The sequence below is a fragment of the Petaurus breviceps genome, unplaced genomic scaffold, assembly GCF_028583685.1.
Source record: "Petaurus breviceps papuanus isolate PSGF00001 unplaced genomic scaffold, PetGlider_PUasm1.0 90731, whole genome shotgun sequence".
Classification (NCBI taxonomy): domain Eukaryota; kingdom Metazoa; phylum Chordata; class Mammalia; order Diprotodontia; family Petauridae; genus Petaurus; species Petaurus breviceps.
This window is the reverse complement of record NW_027187325.1, coordinates 8,887,380-8,908,938: the sequence shown is the minus strand read 5'-3', so window position 1 is coordinate 8,908,938 and position 21,559 is coordinate 8,887,380. Positions and strand designations below refer to the sequence as shown.

The window sequence follows — 21,559 nt, the reverse complement described above, 5'->3', positions numbered from 1 at the left end:
GTGGCCCTCCGAGTCCTCAAGGGCAGCCTTTTGACTGAGTTCAAACTTCACAGAAGAGATCCCTGTAATAAAAGGATTTGCTCTAAAAAACTTGGATTCAGTCAAAAGGCCGCAGCCAAGGACCTAGAGGGCCACATGTGACCTCAAGGCTTATATATTCTGCACCCCTGTTTTAGGTCATATTAGGAAATATTTTCAATTAGTTGATTGATAAGACTCATATACAATCATCTATCTAAAAATGTCCATGCTCTCTGTGAATTCTGAGATGGGGCCTCCCCAAAGACATAGAAAAAAATTGATTTAGAATTTTAAAGCGACAATACTTACTAGAATGCCATAGAATTTCTGGAAAGAAACCTTTAAAATCATCATATCCTTTCAACCCTTCTTCCAAGCTTAGTATTAGGATCTGCTGCTGCAATAACAACCCTGAAACAAGATGGTGAAGATTAGAGTCAATGGATTGGGCTCTACTGGGTGCCTGGTGACCAAGCCTACATTCAACTTAGGTGGAGTGGACATTGTGGTCATCAGTTACCCCTTCATTGACTGCAACTATGTGGTTTATATGTTTCAATATGATTACCCCCAGGGCAAGTTCATGGGCACTGTCAAGGCTAAGAATGGAAAGCCAGTGATCAATGGAAAAGATATTACCATCTTCTAAGAGCAAGATCCTACCAATATTAAATTAAAAGATGATGGAGCCAAGCATGTTTTAGAATAGACCTGTGTCTTCACCACCATGGATAAAGCCAGGGCTCACTTTAAAGGTGGAGTCATAGAGGTCATTATTTCTGCTCCTTCTGCTGATGCCTAATATTCATGATGGGAGTAAACCATGAGAAATAGAATAATTCCCTTAAGACTGTCAGTAATACCTCCTTCACTACCAACCTCTTGGCCCTCTTAACCAAGGTCATTGATCACAACTTTGGCATTGTTGAAGGACTCATGACCACAGTTTATGCCATTACTACCACCAAGAAGTAGTAGGTTGCCCCTCAGGCGGCGGTGGCATGATGGGCATGGTGCTGCCCAAAACATCATCCCTGCTTCCACTGATGCTACTAAAGCTACAGGCAAGGTCATACCTGAGCTGAATGAGAAGCTCTCCATTTGATGTTTCTGTGTTATGATGTCTGTTATGGATCTGGCCTGCTACCTAAAGAAATATGCTAAATGTGATAAAATCAAGAAAGTGGTGAAATAAGTATCAGAGGGACCCTTGAAGGGCATCTTGGGCTCCATAGAGGACCAGATTGTAACCTGCAACTTTACCAGTGAGACGCACTCTTCTGCCTTTGATGCTGTCACTGGTGTTGCCCTCGATGACCATTTTGTTAAGTTCATTTCCTGGTATGACAATGAGTATGCTTGTAGGAACTATGTAGTAGACCTCACGGTCTCCATGTCCTTCAAGGAGTAAAGTGGAAAGCCATGGATCTTCATCCCCAGCCAAAAAAGGAGTTCCATAATTGGAGAACCCACAGCTTCAACCTAGTTCCTCTACTGGGGATCCCATGCCACATTCACATTCATAAGGCACCCCTGTAGTAGGGGGGAGATACACAGAGTGCTATATTTTGTACCATCAATAAATTCACCATATTCGGTGCAAAAATAAAAGAAAATTATCTAATCCATTCACGTCACTTTACAGATGAGAAAGTTGAGGTTCAGAAAGGAGAAGAATCTTACTTAAGATCATATAGACAGCAAGTAGCAGAACCCAAATTGGAACTCAAGTCTTTTGGTTCCAATTCTGAGACCCCTTCCACTACGTGACGTGACCTCCAGAAAACCTTTTTTATTAAAGTTCTTAATATATTAAGAAATGACATGTTGAAGGAAAAAAAATGAAGCAAAACTTTCTGTTGCATTAATGATCATTTCAAAACAATTGAAATAAATATAAAAATCACACCAATTTGCAAAAAAGGAGTAAGACTATTTTACTACCACAATTGTTTTTTTTAACATGTTCCTTTTATATCCAGTCCATGATGCTTCTCTCTATTACACCTAACATGTATGTCCAATTCTTTCCTACATACCAATTGTGGTAGTATTTTGAGTTTTCATTTTTAACCCTGCAGTCTATCATTGGTAGAAGGCAGGAAGAAGCTCCTGGGTTGGGTTCTCAGAAGCTAACTGAACTTGTTACAACCAGCCCTGCTGTGTCAGCTGTACTTATAGGTAAGTAAAGACATACACTCATCACTTTTAAACTGGTGCTTTAGAGGAAATACCTGAGGTCAGTCATTTATTTTTTTCAAGGTTATAAAAGTAGATTTGTTCTTTGAAATTACAATGTACTTGAAAAACAGTATCATATGACTTAGGTAATTAGAAATATGATTTTTATTCAAAAGAGCCAACATGTGAAGATTGGGTTTTTTTCCTTATCTTTGGCTGCACAGATTTATCTTTCATTGCATAAAGCACAAGATTCCATTCAACTTTTAATATTCTAGAGTATTTAATATTATTTAATGACTAAAATTAGTGTTATTCTTATTTTTAAAAACTTTAAGGCAGTCAATTAATTCATTGATTCTTTTTTTGATTTTTCAAATGCTTTATTAACTTCTGATTTAAATCATTCATTTCTGCCAGATTTTGAGTTACATATTTTCTCCCCATTTTTCCCCTACCCACCGCCCCAAAATAGCAGTCCCAAAGGATATCCCTTCCTCCAATATGCTCTCTCCCATATCTTCTCCCATACCCCTTTCGACTTTTCCAGTAGGGCATGGTGGATTTCTATGCCCCAGTGCCTGTATATCTTATTTCCCAATTACATGTAAAATAGTATTAATAATAGTGTGTATATATATATATACATATATATTTAAACATTTGATTTTAAAACTTTGAATTCAAGATTCATTCCCTTCCTCCCCTGTCATCCACCCATACTGGGAAGATAAGCAGTTCAATATAGGTTGTACATGTGTAGCTAATGCAAAACATTACCGTAGTAGATATATTGTAAAAGACTGACTATATTTCCCTCCTTCCTATCCCAACTCCCACTTGTTCTATTCTCTACTTTGATCCCATCTCTTTTCAAAAGTGGATGCTTCCAACTTCCCTCCCCCCCAGCTGCACTCCCTTGTATCAAATCCCCTCTCATCCCCTTCCCCCCTACTCTCTTGTAGGGTGAGATATCCTATTTAGTGTGTATTTCATTCCCTCCCTGAGCCAAATTCAATGAGAATAAGGTTGACCCATTCCCTTTTGCCTTCCTATTTTTCTCCTCCATTGTAACCATTTCCCTTGCCTATTCTATATGAGATAGTTTACTCCATTCTGTCTCTCCCCATCTCCTCTCATTATATTTCTTTCTCAACTCTTGATTTTACCTTTTAAGTCTCATCCCTTCCTATTAAATTGGTTCTGTGCCCTCTATCTATGTCTACCTGTAAACATATATACATACATATTCACATGTGTATTCATAAGCCAGTATAACCTCTGATATAGACATATATATATACATATATATATACATATTTCTACTCCCTTCAACTATTTTCATACTGAGAAAAGTTTCATCAGTTACAATTATCGTTTTTCCATGTAGGACTGTTAATAGTTCAACTCTGATAAGTTCCTTATGATTTCTTTTCCCTGTGTAGCTTCTCATGCTTCCCTTGCTTCTTGTATCTGAATGTCAAATTTTCTGTTCAACTCTGGTTTTTCATCAAGAATGCTTGAAAGTCCTCTATTCCACCGAATGACTATATTTTCTCTGAAACATAATACTCAGTTTTTCTGGGTAGGTGATTCTTGATTTTAATCCCAGCTGCTTTGACCTCCGGAATATCATATTCCAAGCCCTTCAATCCCTCAGTGTAGAAGCTGCCAGATCCTGAGTTATCCTGATTGTGTTTCCACAATATTCAAATTGTTTCTTCCTGGCTGCTTGCAATATTCTCTCCTTGATCTGGCAATTCTGGAACCTGCCTATAATATTCCTAGAAGTTTTCTTTTTGGGATCTTTTTCAGGAGGTGATTGGTGGATTCTTTCAAGCTCTATTTTGCCCTCTGGTTCTAAAACATCAGGGAAGTTTTCCTTGAGAATTTCTTGGAGGATGATTTCTAGGTTCTTTCTTTGATCATGGCATTCAGGTAGTCCAATAATTTTTAAATTATCTCTCCTGGATCTATTTTCCAGGTTAGTGGTTTTTCCCATGAGATATTTCACATTGCCTTCTATTCTTTCATTTGTTTGGATCTGTTTAACATCATCTTGATTTCTCTTAAAGTCAATAGCTTCCCTTTGCTCCAATCTAATTCTGAAGGAATGATTCTCCTCAGTGAGCTTTTGAGATTTTTTTTCCATCTGGCAAATTAGGCTTTTTAAGGCATTCTTCTCCTTGATACCTTTTTGAGCCTCTTTTGCCATTTGAGTTAGTCTATTTTTTAAGGTAGTATTTTCCTCAGTCAGGCTGTTGACTCTCATTTCATAATTTTCTTGCATTGTTCTCATTTCTCTTCCCAATTTTTCCTCCACTTCTCTTATCTGCTTCTTAAGGTCCTCTATGGCCTGTAACCAGCTCGTATTTTCCTTTGAAGACTTTGGTGCAGGAGTTCTGACTTCACTGTCTTCCTCTTGTTCCATGCTTTGATCCTTTTTGTCCCCAAAATAGGAGTCTAATGTTGGATTGCTTTGCTTGGTTTGCTTCCTTTGCCTGCTGATTTTGCCACTCAATTACTTGACTTTGGGGCTTTTTGCCACAGTAGGACTCTGCTACCAGAGAGGGGAGCTTCATACCAAATGCTGGGGTTTTCTCAGCTGCCAAAGGTATTAGTTGGGTGCCCTCTTTGAAGCCTCCACATGCTCTAGCAAGATGGTCACACACCCCAGGACCTCCACCCTAGACTGCAATCCAGATCCAAGCAGGTTAAAGCAAGAGTGATTACCCCTCAAACTGGTCACTTGGTCCCCCTATGCTCTGCAGGCCAGGAGCTGACGCTGCCACATGGCAGCTATGTGGCAGCCCTCAGCATCTTCCCATGGGGGGGGGGGGGGGCGCTAAATGTCGACGCACCCCCAACTACTGAGTCCCAAAGTCCATACTGCACTGACCTCTCACTTTGTCCTTAGCATCTATGGGTTGATAATTATGGAAACTGCCACAGGTGCTGGAGATCTAGAGTCCCTCCAGCTTGTGGTTGGTCAGGCTCACCCTGCGGCTAAAATCTCTGGCTCCCGCGGGGCTGGGGTCAGCTCCCAGAGCTCTGTGCTGGCCGATTCCTGCTGGCCCGCCAGGCTTTCCTCAGCAGGAGGTTAGCTTCTCTGTGTTATTTTGTGGGTTCTGTAGCTCCAGAGTTTGTTCAGAGTCCCCTTTTACATGAATTGGAGGTGGTGGGAGCATGATCCATGTGGAGGTCCTGTTTCTACTCCACCATCTTGACTCCACCCTCATTGATTCTTTAATTCATGAATACCTAGAATTTTTGTTCACCTAATAGCACTATTTACAACTCTTTCAAGTACCAATTTATATATGTTTCTAACTGGTTTTGCTTAGGAAACAAAAAATAAGCCAACTCCCAACATAACATATGTATTGTGGCATTTGCATGTGAATGGGATAATGATATGAACCATTTTGTTTAACAAATTGCCTAAAGCTCAGTGACAGAAGATGTACAGCTATTGAGATGGTTTTACAACTAATAAGTTGGTTTAAACTCATCTTTTCTCCAACATGATTTTTATTCTCAAAATTAATAATTGAATTGTCCTTTCAATATTTGATAGATAAACGATTAACACAGCTTCATACTTTGTAAGGCCTATAATAAAAGCTCAGGGCTAGAGAAAGTCGTAATTTCCAATATGAAAGTAGACCAGTTTCTTCATAGTTTTCTTTAGTTCTTCAATGTATCAATATGGCTATGACTTTCATCAACCCAGATAACAACTCGTTCTTATCTTCTTACTCTACATGATTCTTCACTTTGTTCATCTATATGTCCTCTACAGAAGATCCAGCCAGTACCCTAGAGGTCTCTTTCTAGGTATTTTTACGTTGACTGTACCATAGCCAAAATCCAGTGTTTCCAGGTCAATGAAGAAATACTGCAAGCAGACAGAAAGAAGGTGTTCAAGTGTTAAGAAGTCTCACTCAAGATTTGGAAGTGATAACAACAAAGTAACAGAAAGCATGAGACACAATGTTCCTAAAGGTAAAAGGTATAAGTGTACAACCAAGAATAACTTACCCAGAAAAACTGGTATAACCCCCCAGGGGAAGAAAATAGACCTTTAATGAAATATAGAACTTCCAAGTATTAGAGAAGGAAAAACCAAAGCTGAGTAGAAACTTTGAAATATTAACACAGGGGTCAAAAGAGAGATAAAAAAGAATACAAGTGAGCAATCAGAAGAGACTATACAAGGGTGAAATATTTGTGTTATAATAGGAGGAGAAGATACAAGTTTCTCCTCAGAATCTTAATATCATCAGAAGTCACAGAGGAAGGTAGATAAGACTGAGGGACTAGGAGTAGTTTTATTATGTTTTTATGATCTTAAGAAGAAAAGAAAGGGGGCGGCCAGGTGGTGCAGTGAGTAAGAGCTCTGGCCCCAGAGTTGGGAAGACCCGGGCTCAGTTTCAACCTCAGACACTTAATACCCACACACAAACACACACACACACACACACACACACACACACACACACACACACACACACAAACTGGCCATGTAACCTTGAGCAAGTTACTTAACCCCAATTGGAAGAAGAAGAAGAAGAAGAAGAAGAAGAAGAAGAAGAAGAAGAAGAAGAAGAAGAAGAAGAAGAAGAAGAAGAAGAAGAAGAAGAAGAAGAAGAAGAAGAAGAAAAGAAAGTAAGGAGAAAGCAATACATTAGGGGGGAAAGGGAACTTAACTCAGGTAAACAAAATTAATAAATAAAAGAACATAAAACAAGAAGGAAGGAGTCAGGGGGAATGTCACTTGAACCACACTTTCATTTGAAGCAGTCAAAAGGAGGCAGATTTTCCTCTCTCTCTCTCTCTCTCTCTCTCTCTCTCTCTCTCACACACACACACACACACACACACACACACACACACAGGGAATGGGAATGGGGAGAGTTAAGAGAGAAAATAAGAGGGAGGGTAAGATCAGGGAGGGATTGGTCATAAGTACAAAAAACCCCTTCTAACCTCAAAGAGTAGATTATGAAGAAAATTTTCAAAGTGAAAAAATGGACAAGAATCTGTGATTATGGTCTGGTAGAGGAGAAGGGGGAAAAGGCAGGGCAATAGAAGCATATTGAATAAAAGCATAGAAAATTAAGGATGCACACACTCCTCTCTCATCACCCTCTTCTTTGGGGAAAGCATACCAGACCTCAAGCTATATTCATTTGAAGAATAAAGAGTCAAAAATCTTTAGAGAAATGGGGGAAGGGGAGGAGTAGAAAGTCCTTCACAAATGTAAAGAAAAGAAAAAGTAATTGTTCAATTAATGGACAGATGTCAGTGAACCAGATCTCAAATTATACTATAAAGCAACAGTCATCAAGCAATCAATTAAAAAAAAAATGTAGATGGGGTAGCTAGATAGCGCAGTGAATAGGGCACTGGCCCTGGAGTCAGGAGGACCTGAGTTCAAATCCAGCCTCAGACACTTAACACTTACTAGCCGTGTGACCTTGGGCAAGTCACTTAACCCTAATTGCCCCTCCAAAAATCAAGAAAACAAAAATAAAATGTAGAACGGATTAGGTTCACAAAAAATGGAAGCTTAATGTTTGATTAAGCCAAAGACATCATCTACTGGAATAAGGACATACTATCTGACAAAAACTTTTTGGAAAACTAGAAAACATCCTAGCATAAATCAGAACAATGTTTCACATGTTATACCTAGATAAGCTCCAAATGGATACATGAAAATGTTACATCATAAAAAAAATAGTAGGAATAAGGGACAAATTACCTTCTAGATCTGAGGATAGAAGAAGAGTTCATTATTATACAAGGTATAAAAAAGATCACAGAAGATAAAAAGAATAATTTTTGGTTAAATAAAATTTAAAAGTTTTTGCAAAAAAAAACCCAATACAGATAAAATTAGAAATGAAAAAGTTAGCTAAGAAAAATCTTTATAACAAGTTTCTCTGATAAAAGTTTCATTTACAAGGGTCACAAGGAATTAATTTAAAATTGGAAGAATAAAAACCACTTTCCAATTGGTAACTGGTAAAAGGATATGGACAAGCAGATTTCAAAGAAAACCACCCACCCCAAATAAATAATAATTCTAGAAATACAAATTAATGCAACTCTAATATTCTACCTCAAAGACATCAACTTGGCAACGTTGACAAAAAAGAAAAATGACAAATATTAGAGGAGCTGTGGGAAAGTATTCACATTCATGCATTGTTGGTGAAGCTATGAATTGGTCCAACTTTGAACTAGGTCAAAAAGTTACTTTGACCCAGCAATACCAAGACAGGGTGATTATCCTTAAAAAATCAAAGAAACAAGAAAAAGACTCACAGGTATAAAAAAATTCATAGCAGTTCTTTTTGTAGTGGCAAAGAACTAGAAACCAATCAGGTGTCCTTCAAATGACTGAGCAATGGGATGGAATGCTAGTGTACTGCTAGAAATAGCAAAAGGGACAATTTCAGAGAAGCCTGAGAAGACTTGTATGAACTGATACAGACTAAAGCAAGCAGAAGCAGGACAAAATTTTATACAATAACAACATTGTAAAGACAAACAACTTGAAAAAACTTTAAAACTCTGATGAATGTAATGACCAATCACAATTCCAGAGGACCAATGGTTAATGTGTACCTTCAGACAAAGAGGTAATATACTCATGACATAAAATTAGATACACTTTTGGACAGGGCCAATATGTTTTGCTAGACTACGCACATCTATTTCATGGTTTTACTTTTTTCTTTTTTTACATTTGTGAGGGATTTTCCCCTTTTTTCTCCTTATTTCTCTAAAGATTTTTGACTTTTTATTCTTCCAAATGAATTTTGCTATTATTTTTTCTATGTTCATAAAATAGTCCTTTGGTACTTTGATAGGTATGACACTGACTAAGTAAATAAATTTAGGATTATCACTCTTTTAATATTGGATTGGCCGACCCATGAGCAAATAATATTCTTCTAATTCCCATAAAGAGGATTTTGTAGTTGTAGTCATATAATTCCTGTGTGTCTTGGTTAAATAAATGGTAAATAAATGCATGTTAATTGAAAAAAAGTTAAAGAAGATTTAAACTTATTCTTTTTTGTTCCAGGGAACAGAAAGAGGACCACTGGCTGAAAGTTGTAGCTTTTGACTAAACATCAAGAAAACCTTCCTAACGGTAATTATAACAATTGAACAGACTGCCTTGTACCATAATGCATTTCCTGCCACTGTCGTGGTTCAAAGACATGAATGATCAGATATCCAGTGTATCAGAGAATGACTTCATACATTATACAAGGAATGGAACTAGATGATAAATAAGGTTCTCAGTAAAAAAGTTGTCAAAGACGGGGAGGAAGAAATAATTACTATTATTCACACTTATATAGCATTCTATGCTTTACAAGGGATGGCTAGGTAGAACAGTGGATAAAGCACTGAATTGGGAATCAGGAAGACTAATCTTCCTGAGTTCAAATCTGGCCTCAGACACTTACGAGCTGTGTCACCCTGGGCACATAACTTAACTCTGTTTGCCTCAGTTTCTCATCTGTAAAATGCCAAGAAAACCCCAAACAACAACAAGCTTTACAAACTGATTTTCTTTTTTTAAATAAATAATAAAGATTTTATTATTCCTGTTTTATAGATGAGGATACTGAGTCACAACATATTAAGTGACTTTACAATAAAGGTAAAAATTGAAAAACGTGGGACTTGAACTGTGAATTTCTCATTCCAAGTTCTCATACTAAGTCAAGACTCATGAAATAATCCAGAACGTGGATAATTAATCTTGAAGTTATCCAGAGTGGTTTGTAAATGTTGGTATGACACACTTAAATTTAATGTACATGTTTAACATTTTTTCCATCATTTTCTTAAGCCTAGATAGCCAACAAAACATAAATCAAGACCTGATTTGTAGCTGTTATTTCCGAAGTATAAGCAATTGGCTCTGATGAACGGGTACAAGATGGTTCCAGCATAACTGTAACATTAAACATTTGATCACACAGAACATAAAATGCAATCTATGAGTTGGGTTGGATGAATTGTATAAAACTGTGCTTCTGTTCAGTGCCCCTGATGACCAATGATGTATGTCTGTGAAAAAGCCAACCCAGGTTATGAGGCAATCTTTTATTCTGGCAAGGTTTTATCTACTTGAAAGCCAACTCATTCAAGACAGGGATTGAACTCCTGGTCTGATCTTCTCTATCACTAATTCTTGGACTACACTAGGCGGTTCAGTGGATGGAGCCCTGGGCCTGGAATCAGGAAGACCTGAGTTCAAATCCGACATAGTCACTTAACCCAGTTTGCCTCAGTTCCTCATCTGTAAAGAGAGCTGGAGAAGGAGATGGCAAACCACACGGCAAAAACAAATGAATAACAACAATCCTTATATTAGCTCCTTTTTCATTATGATTATGATTGACCTGTAAAGTAATACCAAAGAAATGATTCCAAAGAACCAGTAAGCATTCTGACTAGATACTGAAAACCTAAAATCAAATACCAGCTTATCTACCAATGGGACCTTAGGTATTACACTTCTGGACTTGAGTTTCTCCATCAGTTAAGTGAGATGCTTGCACAAGATATTTCTATGGTTCCCCCCAGCTTGAAATCCTATGATATGGCAATTTTAGGGGGGTATACATGTGTGTTTGTGTGTGTGTGTGTGCACGTGCATGCATTTTGTGAGGGAAGTGAGGAGGGTTAAAATAGGAGAAGAAAGAGTTTGGAAAGGACGTGCTATTTGAATTTATGCTAGACACAATGAATTTTCCTCTGAGTTGTCTGCTAGACTGTGTGATAGCTCCAGTTTCATCCACCACAAGGTGGCAGGACAGAATTAAGAACTGAAATGCTCAATGGCCTCTAAATTGGCAACTTGACAGAAACAAGAAGGGAAGCAGAGTAAATCTCACTAGGAATCTTGGAGAAGCAATCTCAAGCATCACAGTTGACGGAACTTTTTTTAGTTTTTGCAACATGTTAGTGTTTTGGTTTTGTTTTTTGCCTTTTCCCATAATCAGAAAATGCCTAGCTTCATCCCACTGATTATACAGTGTAGAAGAAACAGTATTTGTTACTTATCATAACAAAAAGCAGGCAATACAATATGTGTGTGAAGACTATGCTATGTCTGAACAAATTATGGCGTGTGAGGATTAGGGAATATTTCTGTTACTGAACAGTCTTCACTAAGAGTGGGAAACGAAGAATTCAGAGAAATTTGGGGATTCTTTTATGCAACAATGCACAGTGAAGAGAGCAGAATTCAAAGGACACACACATGCACCATGAATGTAATCATGTAAACAAATTCTACAGGAAAAGAAAAAAAATTCTTCTCAGTTACAATAGATAATGTGAGTATCATGATAACAAAGTAAAAGTACATCCTTCTCTCCATGTCAGTTCTGCACATCATCACTAACTACCCCCCATGTACTTTTAAAATATACACTTATTCAACATATTGAGGTGCCTTCTATGTGCTAAACATATTGTCCAGTAATTGGGGTGGGGGTGAGGGTATAGTACAAAGACAAAAATGAAAATGATTCTACTCTTAAAGAGTTTAAATTTGATTGACATGGGAGTAAGGGGTTCGCATATAAGTAAATGCAAATATATTCAAAGTAAATACAAAGTAATTTCAGAGAGGGAAATAGTTGGTGTTTGTTTGGGATACTGTGGAAGGGACTGGAGGCAGCCAGATGGTACAGCAAATAGAGTGTCGGGCCTATAGTGAAGAAGACCTGAGTTCAGATCTGGTCTCAGACACTCACTAGTTGTGTGACCCTGGACAAGTCACTTAATCTCTCAGTCTAATTCACTGGAGAAGGAAAGGACAAACCTCTTCGGTATCTTTGCCAAGAAAATCCCAAATGGGGTCACGAAGAGTCAGACACGACTGAAATGACTGGACAGCAACAGAAGGGATTCATGTTTATGGCAGCACTCAGGCTAGATGCCTTCAGAAATCCTTTCAAACCCTATGAATAACCAATCACAGGATCACAGAAGTATAAAGAAGTTAGTTTGAGTGTTTATTGGGAAAGTATCTGTTGGGTCAAAAGAAAAAGTATCAATAAATAAGAAGTTAAATCAAGACAAGTTTATTTAAACACACACACACACACACACACACACACAATCATGAGTTAGGAGACCTTGGATACTATAGCCCTAACTTTGTCACCAAGTAGTTGTGTGACCTTGAGTAAGTCATTTCATATCTATTCAAACCTCAGTTGCTTTATCTAAAAAATAAGGGTGGTAGAGGCTAGACAATATAGCAGATTATCTCTGAGGTCCCTTCTAGTTATGTTTCTGTGGTTTAATACTAAAAATGGTTTATACCCTGGGGACCAATACATCCTACTGCTCTCTGGAGGCCTCAGGATTTAAAAGCACTCTGGGACCTTTCCATAGGAAACTGGCCAAAATTGCAGCAGGATTGAAATTGGCCAAAGGAAGAACTTCCAATAACATCAATAATTATGATAGAACAGCGTCCCATAAATATGTTGTTACCCTTTCCTTCCCATAATTATAACGTGTCAGGGTTTATCCTTTGTTTTTGAAGAGCGAGTATAATACGCATGTTTTGGAGGACAATCATTTTGTGCTTTGTTTTCCAAAGTTCTTTACTAGATTTATTTTATTAGCACTTTACCTCTGAAAGGATATATCCATGATTTTCATCATATTATAGAACAGAAAATTTGAGACACAAAGCTACATGGGCTGCTCAAAGTCATGTTAGTCTTACTAGTGAGTGTCTGAAAAGGGACTGGAATCTAATAAAAAAAATTCATGTTTATTCAGTACAACTCTAGTAGGTAACATGAGAATTACTACTAATGTTTCTCCTCCCCCGGCCCCATTTTACAGATGAAGAAACTAAAGCTCAGGAAGAAAAAATTACATTATCTGTGATCATACAACTGTTAAGTGACAGAATTAAAACTTGAACCTATGTTTTTTTGGCCCACCCTATATCATGCTGACCCCCGTCCCTTAGACGCCTGTCTCTCCTGTAGCATGCTGTTCCTTTGAGCTGGAGAATCTAGGTTCAATACCCGGTTCTGCCCCCTTAATAGCTATATTATATTATACAAGAAACTTAACATCTCTGGGCCTCAGTTTCCCCATCTGTAAAATGAAAGGAGTTGTGCTAGATGAGTCCCTTCCAGATCTACATCTATGCTTCTCTTCTTATAGTACCTAAGTAATGGGAAATATTTCTGAAAAGAGCCAGAATCTCTGCACTTGCTCGTAGTGTGTTTTGTTTGTTTATGTTTTAATTGAGCTATGAGTCTCAATTGCATTTGTGGATGCATTTGTCTAGAGGGAAGAGGCAGGCTTTAATGACTTTTTGCTTTACAATTCCATCATAGAGTGACTTGAGAGACTCATTCTGTCATTCCAAAGTGGGCAGGTCTCTTGGCCTTACAGACAGCTCACAGAGGTGCCCTACCTAGGGAGCTAGCTTTGATTCAGAGACAAAAGACACATTGTTGAGGTCTGACTCTCCTGATAACTCTCTGTCCTGTGACACTGTCCTGACACATGTCATGTCAGACATGACGCTTAGTCTCTGCCTTTCTGGGCAGGACTGGCCCTGGGCAGATGCTCTCCCAGCTGTTATAGAACATCCACAGACTAGTCTTTGCATATAGATAGCTTCCTTTTTGCTCCTGATCTCTCAGTGGGACAGAGTGATAGCCCTGAGCATGGTCATGCAGATGGCAGACAGAGCCAAAGAATGGGCTTCAAGTAACCGGGTAATGTATTCAACTTTGTATCATTTCAGCATTTAACTAAATGAATTCTTCAGGTGCTTTGCTTCTCTTCCTTTTTTCTCTAGCTTCTGGTCTAGTTACAAGAACATATCCCTTAACAGAGATATCTTGAGACCAGAATCTTTGAGTATGTATTCACGCCCTTCCCTGAAAATCCTTTCTATTTCCTTCCAATTTGTGCTCCTTAAAATTGTAAAGATCCAGTTCAAAGCTCTCTCCACCTGAAGTCTTCCTAAATTAAGCCCTCCCACATTTCTGTTCCTTCCCATGGGGATGTTAATCCTTTATTCTGAGCTTTCCCAGCATTTAAATAGTTTGTATATTAGAACTGTAAGGGACTCTAGAAATAATCTCGTCTTGTAGGTGACAAGGTCTTCCTGAGTGAAACAGGATTCAAATCCAGAATTCCTAATTCTTAGTCTTTTTTTCTATTACACCATTATTGCTATTACCACTCTAACCAGATCTACTTAGTATGTCCATATCAAGCAAGATGGTAGACCCACCACCCTGTGTGCTGAGAGCACTTGGATTCAAATGTTTGGGTCTGCTACAATGTGCAGAGCATGGACCATGGATGGAGAGTGATCATTGCACCAGAAAGAATGAATAGTGCCAAGGATCTGTGGCAAGAGATAGACCAGAGAGGGACATCGTTGAGTAGAAGCTAAAGGATTGTGAGTCAGTCTCTGTGTTTGTGGGATGGAACCCCAGGCAATTTGAGGGATATCAGTTGTGGATGCTTGGAGGTGACTTGGCATGGATCCCTTGAGGGCGGAGTTCACAGCTAAGGAGACTATTGCTTTGTGGTCTTTTAGGGAGCATAGAGGATTGAGCAGACGCATGGAAGTGGGTGCCACCCTGTCATGAGTCCATACAGCTAGCCAGCATCACTAGGTAGAACAATGGGTCTCAGTGCTAATGCTTTTCCTACCCTCCCCCAACCCAGCAATTCTAGCAAGGAAAATAAACATCAGTTTCTTACATTGAAAAATAAATTAAAGAATTAAGTCTTCTAAGATTTAATTAAGTCTTGGTGTCTAAGTAGGTCAAGTCATCTAACCTCTGTAAACCTCTAGTTCCTTATCTATACAGTGAGAGAGTTGGCCTCCATAATCTCCAGACTCTCTCTCTGTGTTAAATCTTATGATCCCATTTAAGATGAGCATTGACAAAACAGAGAGGATCCAGAGGAAAGCAACCATGGTGTGAAATGACCATATCAGGGGTACCGTGAGAGGGAATCTCTATATTAGGAGGGAGAGTCAGTTTCACGAACTCAAAAGTGAAATCTAAGGTTGTCTTGCTATCTATTCATAGAGAATAAATGTTTTGCTAAGACATGACTAAATGTCATGTGTAAAATTATGAATGCATTTTACCCTGTTCTAAAACTATTCATTAGCTAGTACTTTCATTTAGAAGTATGCCTCATCCCTATCTGGGTTCTTTAAGTTATTAAACCGATCTATTTGGGGTATTCTTGAATGGTGTTAGTGTAATATGAACCTCTGGAAAGCCCACTGATACAGGAGTTGAAGAATATGGGTTGAATCTGGCTCTGTTACTTCTATACTGTGTAACCTGGGCAAAGTCACTTCATTTCTTCAGGTCTTGGTTTCTTTCTCTTTCTTTTTTTTTTTAGTAATTTTTAAAATTTTAATCTTAATTACAAAATAAGATAAGAAAAACAAACTTAGCAGAACATAAGAGAGGATTCAAAATAGAAAGCAATAAATTTTCATTTCAAGAAAGCCTATATAACAAATACTACACATTGTGTTCAGAGCGGTCTATCTTTTCTTTAATTCCTTGTAGGCTTTATTTTGTTTTCTGCTGTACACTTTTTACTTTACCACAAGAAGGTTACAATTAAGCATGGACATATATATGTGTGTCTATATATGTATGTACATATATTCATATATACACACAAAAATATACATACATATAGGCATGCATACATATACATAGATATCTGTATTCATACACATATATACTCATATACATTCACATGCATCTGTGTAAGACCATACATACTTCTTTGCACTCTGTTTCTCTGCGGGTGCATAACCTCTTCTTCATAAGTCCAAGTCTTGCCATATTTTTCTAAATCCACCAACTCATCATTTCCTACACCATGGCAATATTTTAACCTTATACTGTCTAGTTATTTTAAACAGTCTAAAACAATATTGATTAACATGGCTGACATTGTGCAGTTTCCCTATTTTCTCTCTTTTGATTAAATCTATTTTAGCTGTAACTTTGAGATCACAATTACTACCCCTGCTTTTTTCCCTAATAACTTCTACTCCTGCCTTTTTATATTTATGTGTATCTCTTATTTCTGGGGTTTTAGTTTCTTTATCTGTGTTATGAGGGAGTTAACACTAATTGACTTCTAAGTCCTTTCTAGCTCTAAATCTACAATCCTGTTCTTTCAAATAGACCTGGGGCGATGTTTTAAGGCAGTCGGTAGGTGGCAGCATTGACTTATGATCCAACTAGAAAGCGTTCTTCACCTTCCTCTCTTCTCACTTCTTTTACAATCCCTCTCTGTTACCCAGTTTTCTTCCATTTCTAGTAACCCAATTCAATTGTTTTGACTTTTACAAATAAGAAGAGACTTTGGTTCTCTAGATTTTCCAATCAGGTTGTCAAACTTTTGTTCATTTCTCCTTCTTAGGGGCAATTTCACATTAAATGCACTCTGCATTCCATTCTACTATCATCACCCCCCTTCCCCACTCCCTGTGCTCCAGGAAAAGCTCATCATCGGGGAAATTCATCATCATGGAGACTGCATTAGCTTTGGGATGCACACCTCATCAGAATCCTCAGTAACCTCTACCCCTCTGATTGGAGGGCTAGAAGACGGGGCAAAAAATTTCCAGAGTCTCCATAAAAGAGGGCTGAGAAGCCCAGCCAACTCTCCGTTTCCCATCAGTTGTGCTCTTTGGAATCCATTGCACCATCACCATGCCCCGATGCCAGGCATATTCTCCCAACATCCTCCTCCACTCCCTCTCTTTTAAAAAGTTTCCTTTCATGTGCTGATTTCCCCAGTTAGATTGTAAATTCCCTGAGGCCAAGATCTGTATTTTTTTTTATTGTATCCCTTGTGCTTAGTACAAGGCTTAATGCATAGTAGGTGTTTAATAAATGTTAATTATAGTGTATTGCATTAAAGAATTAAATCTTGCAAGAAAGTGCAAGCCAAAAGGAAACTTAGAGGTCAACTGGTCCATACTCCTTGGTTTACAAGTGAGGAAACTGAGGCCCATAGAGAAGTGAAATGACTTGCCGAAGCTCACACAGTTACACCTACTGGAGAATCTCTAAGTCAGTCCCCTTCTCTCCATTCTTGAGGTGACCTTTCACCTGGACCATTAAGCCTCCTAACTGGCAGCCCTGCTTTTAGTCTCTCACTTTTCTAATCCCCCTTTATACTAATCTTCTTAGGGCATAGGCCCAAGAGCTTTTAACAACTGGCTTTCCAGAGGGGTAAATGTATGCATAACACACTTTTAAGTTTGATCTGCCTTATAAAAAATTTCACTATCACTTTCTTAAGTCCGTACAATCAACAAAATAATCATTTAAACCCTGGTTTGTAGCATTCACCAATTTCTGAAGTGTAAAATGATGAAAATTTTGAAATCAACTCTTGGAAGTAAGTATAAACTAGTTCCAGAATCCCTTTCACAGGTCTTATTATGTCACTCTGCTCAAAAATTTTCAGTAATTCCCCATTGCCTCAGGACTAAAATACAGCCCTTCAGCTAAAATGGCCATTTTAAGTTGTTCTCTGAACTCTGAAACCCGTCTCCCTTCTCCAAACCTCTTCTTGGGTGGTCTTCCATGACAGAAATATCCTCCCTTCTCACCTCCTATCAAAACCTTCACCTTCTTTGAAGACTCAGTTCAAGTACTACCTCCTACATGAAATAGGTTCACCCCAGAGTTCTACTCGGGTATATGGGCATAACAATTCAGAGAGTATGAGAAAAAGCCCGGCTCTCTCTCTTTGGGTTCAGGCCACCTTCAGGATAAATCTGGGTTTATCTGAGTATATAACTTAATTACATTGTGGGATTCCCTCACTTGGCTGTACTATCTCCTTCCTCAAATTGCTTTGTATTTACTTAGATGTCTACATGTTTCCCCTGTCCACCCATCCAGGAAAATGTAAGTACCTTGAGGACAGGGACCATTTTCTTTTTGTCTTTGCATCCCCAGAGACTTGCACACAGCAAACAATTCATAAGTGTTTATTGAATTCATTGAAAATTACAACCTCCTCTCCCCTAACCCTGGCCTCCCATTTCCCATTCAGTCCCTTTCTTACTCCCCTCATAGAGAGGACCAAGAAGGAATGAGAAGGGAAACAGACAACCTGAGTTATAGGAAAGGATAACTAGAAATGTGGTTATGATAGGTCATTTCTCCCATAGGCACCAAGACTGATGGAAAATGTACACCCAACACTAGATTTGCAAATGTCCTTAATAAAGTTTCTCTGCAATGGGACCTAATTGGCTCATCTGTTTCCTCACTTATATGGCAATATTGAGCACTGGACAGCTAGTCAGGCTTCACTTTGGTTCAAATTCCAGCTTTGTTACTTATTGGCCATATGACCTTCAGTGAATCATGCCATCTCTCTTAGCTTTTGTTTCCTTATCAGTAAAATGAGGGAATTGGAGCAGATAATTTCTTTTTATTTTATTTTTAATTTATGGAATGAAACAAGCATTTTCATAACATAATAAAATAAAAAGATGATTGCACATAAAACTGCGAATCTATTATGTACAACTCGCTTTTTCTTTAAAATATATAATGAAGTTATCATGTAAATTTTTTTATTTCCTTTTTGTCTTCCTCCTCCCCCCCCCTGCCCCATCCTAGAGATGGCTACCATTAGACACAAATAGTTAGACAGATGTAAAATTATTCTATTTATACTACTATTTACCAGTTCTTTCTCTGGGTGCAGAGAGGGTCTTTCTTCTTATAATGTCCTTTATAGTTAATTTAGGCATTTATAAGCCAAACTAACTTATTATCTCAAAGTCATTCTTTTTTTTTTTTCTTTTTGGAGGGGGGAGAGCAGGGCAATTAAGGTTAAGTGACTTGCCCAAGGTCACATGGCTAGTAAGTGTGTCAAGTGTGTGAGGCCAGATTTGAACTCAGGTCCTCCTGAGTCCAGGGCTGGTGCTCTATTCACTGCACCACCTCTCCACCCCCTACAGTTCTTATAGACAGTTCTTATAAGAAGGATATTCCTCTTGAAACTGCAACCAATCGTTTTTGATACAATGCCTGCCCGCCATTCCCAAGTCTGCTGTTTGTGAATTCAGACATGCCTTTATGGAAGTATTTGCACTTTCAAACTGTTTCCCTGTGGCCTAGGAGAGTGGGATGAGGTGATTTCCTGTAGTGTGATAGAAGATTTCATAGGACTCAAAGAACCCTTAAAAATCATCTGGGACAGCCCCTTGCTTCATATGAGGAGACAGAAGAGAAGTTAAACAACTTGGCCAAGGTTGTGCAAATAAATAGGAAGAAGGAACTCAACCAGGATTGAACCCCAGGTCTCCAGACCCGATGCTGCTTCCACTCTAGCACATTGGCTTTTTCTTATTTGTCCTAAAACCACCTCTTACTAATTTGTAGGAAAATAAAACATCTCTGAGGATGCTGGTTCTATTTTGCCAGAATTATGACAAATGTGACTTTCTCTTCATTCTCCTCATCTGGCCCCTATTTTCTTGGTTTTCCAGTTCCCTATTCCAAAAAAATTTTCTCAGAGGCACATGTTCCTGCCCAAACTCCATCTGATTCTTTCTCAGGCTCTCTGCAAACCCTTGAATAAACAGAAAGAAGGTGAAGAAATAAATAAGCCCAGAGCAATCAACAGAGCATATACAAAACTAATTATTTGCAAGTGAGGTATGTGAATATATATTTCTCTCCTAAAGAAACCTTTTACTGCACACTCAATCTCCAACGCCAACCTAAACCCTGATACTCTACCATTTTCCAGACCTGGTGTGATGTTTTAGGAATATGGAGACAAATGATTATTGACCTTGCTGGCTTCGCGGGAAGTTCCTCACATCTCTCTTTAGACAGCCCAATTTCCAGAAACATATTTGGCTAGAAAGAGTGGGTCAGGAGATGGATGACTAAGATTTGCTGTGGAATGGCTCCCATCACTCTATTTCCCTCTCCACAAACTTAGACTAGTCCCCAGCCCCAAAATGGACATTCTTTAATCTATCCAACTCTCCACCTCTCTGCAGTCCCCACCCCAACTATCACCAAAGCTAAGTTCACTCATCTCCAGAACAAACAGAGAAAGGCCTTGGTATCAGGAGAAAAGTGGAAATTTCTACAATCGTTGAGCACTGAGGCTATGGAGGGCAAGAGAAAGAAAGGAGAAGAGAAGTGAATGAGGAGCAGGGATCCCCAGCTCCTCAGAATAAACCAGCAAAAGAACAGAAAGCATGTGGCAGCCTTTCCCCAAAAGCAGGCAAGCTCTTTAGATGGCTGCCATTGTTTACTTATCTTAACCAATGACTTGATTCAAGTCTCATTTGCTCTTCCTCTGTACTTAAACCTGGAGATTAGATAAACCTACAAGCATTTTTCTCTCCCTACTCAGCTCCCCACCCCCACCCAACCCTGTGGAAGAAGTCAGAGACTGAAATAAAGGAGACATTCTGAGAATGATACCAAATTGAACCACTAGGGAAAATTATGGAATCCCTCTTTCCTAAAACATTCATTGCTGTGCAGCCATTTTTTCAATCATGGCCAACTCTTCATGACCCCATTTGGAGTTTTCTTGGCAATGATACTGGAGAGGTTTGCCATTTCCTTCTCCAACTCATGTTACAGATGAGGAAACTGAGGGAAACAGGGTTAAGTGACTTGACCAGGGTCACACAGCTAATAAGGGGATAAGGCAGATTTGAACATAGGGAGATGAGGCTTCCTGACTCCAGGCTTGGCGCTCTATCCACTGTGTCACCTAGCTGCCCCCAGCAAAGTGAAACCTTCACAGTTATTATTTGAAGAACATCAGTAGGACCCCACTGTGTGCAATAAATATATCCCTTAAATGGTGATTGGTAAATTCAAATTTCAATGAATCAAATCATCATCTCCCATGGCCAATCATTCCAGTATTCTTTACTTGTGATTAATCTTTAGCAGGTAGAAAGTCTTAACATTACCTTATCCCCCTTCTTGCTGCACTCCCCAAGAGTGGCTCCTGGGGATATTGATGAATGACGGCCTAGGCTGTTGCTGAAAGAACAAGACATCAGAGCTGAGCTAATGTCACGTCAGTGGTTTTGAAAGTTTATGGAGTAACAAGAAAGGTAGCATAGGTCTGGAGAAAGTCAAGTTTCCAAAAAGAAAGGAGAATGGAATTAGAAAACGATAGTCTGGTAAGTTTGCTTTTGATTCCCGGCAAAAATCTAAAACACATCATCAAACAGATGGTTTGTAAATGTCTAACACACACA

The 21,559-nt window shown here is 38.6% G+C and overlaps 1 pseudogene; it reads left to right on the top strand.

Moving 5' to 3' along the window:
• Positions 1 to 442: 442 nt before the first annotated feature.
• Positions 443 to 1,432, top strand: LOC138145221 (glyceraldehyde-3-phosphate dehydrogenase-like; annotated as a pseudogene).
• The last annotated feature ends 20,127 nt before the right edge of the window (positions 1,433 to 21,559 follow it).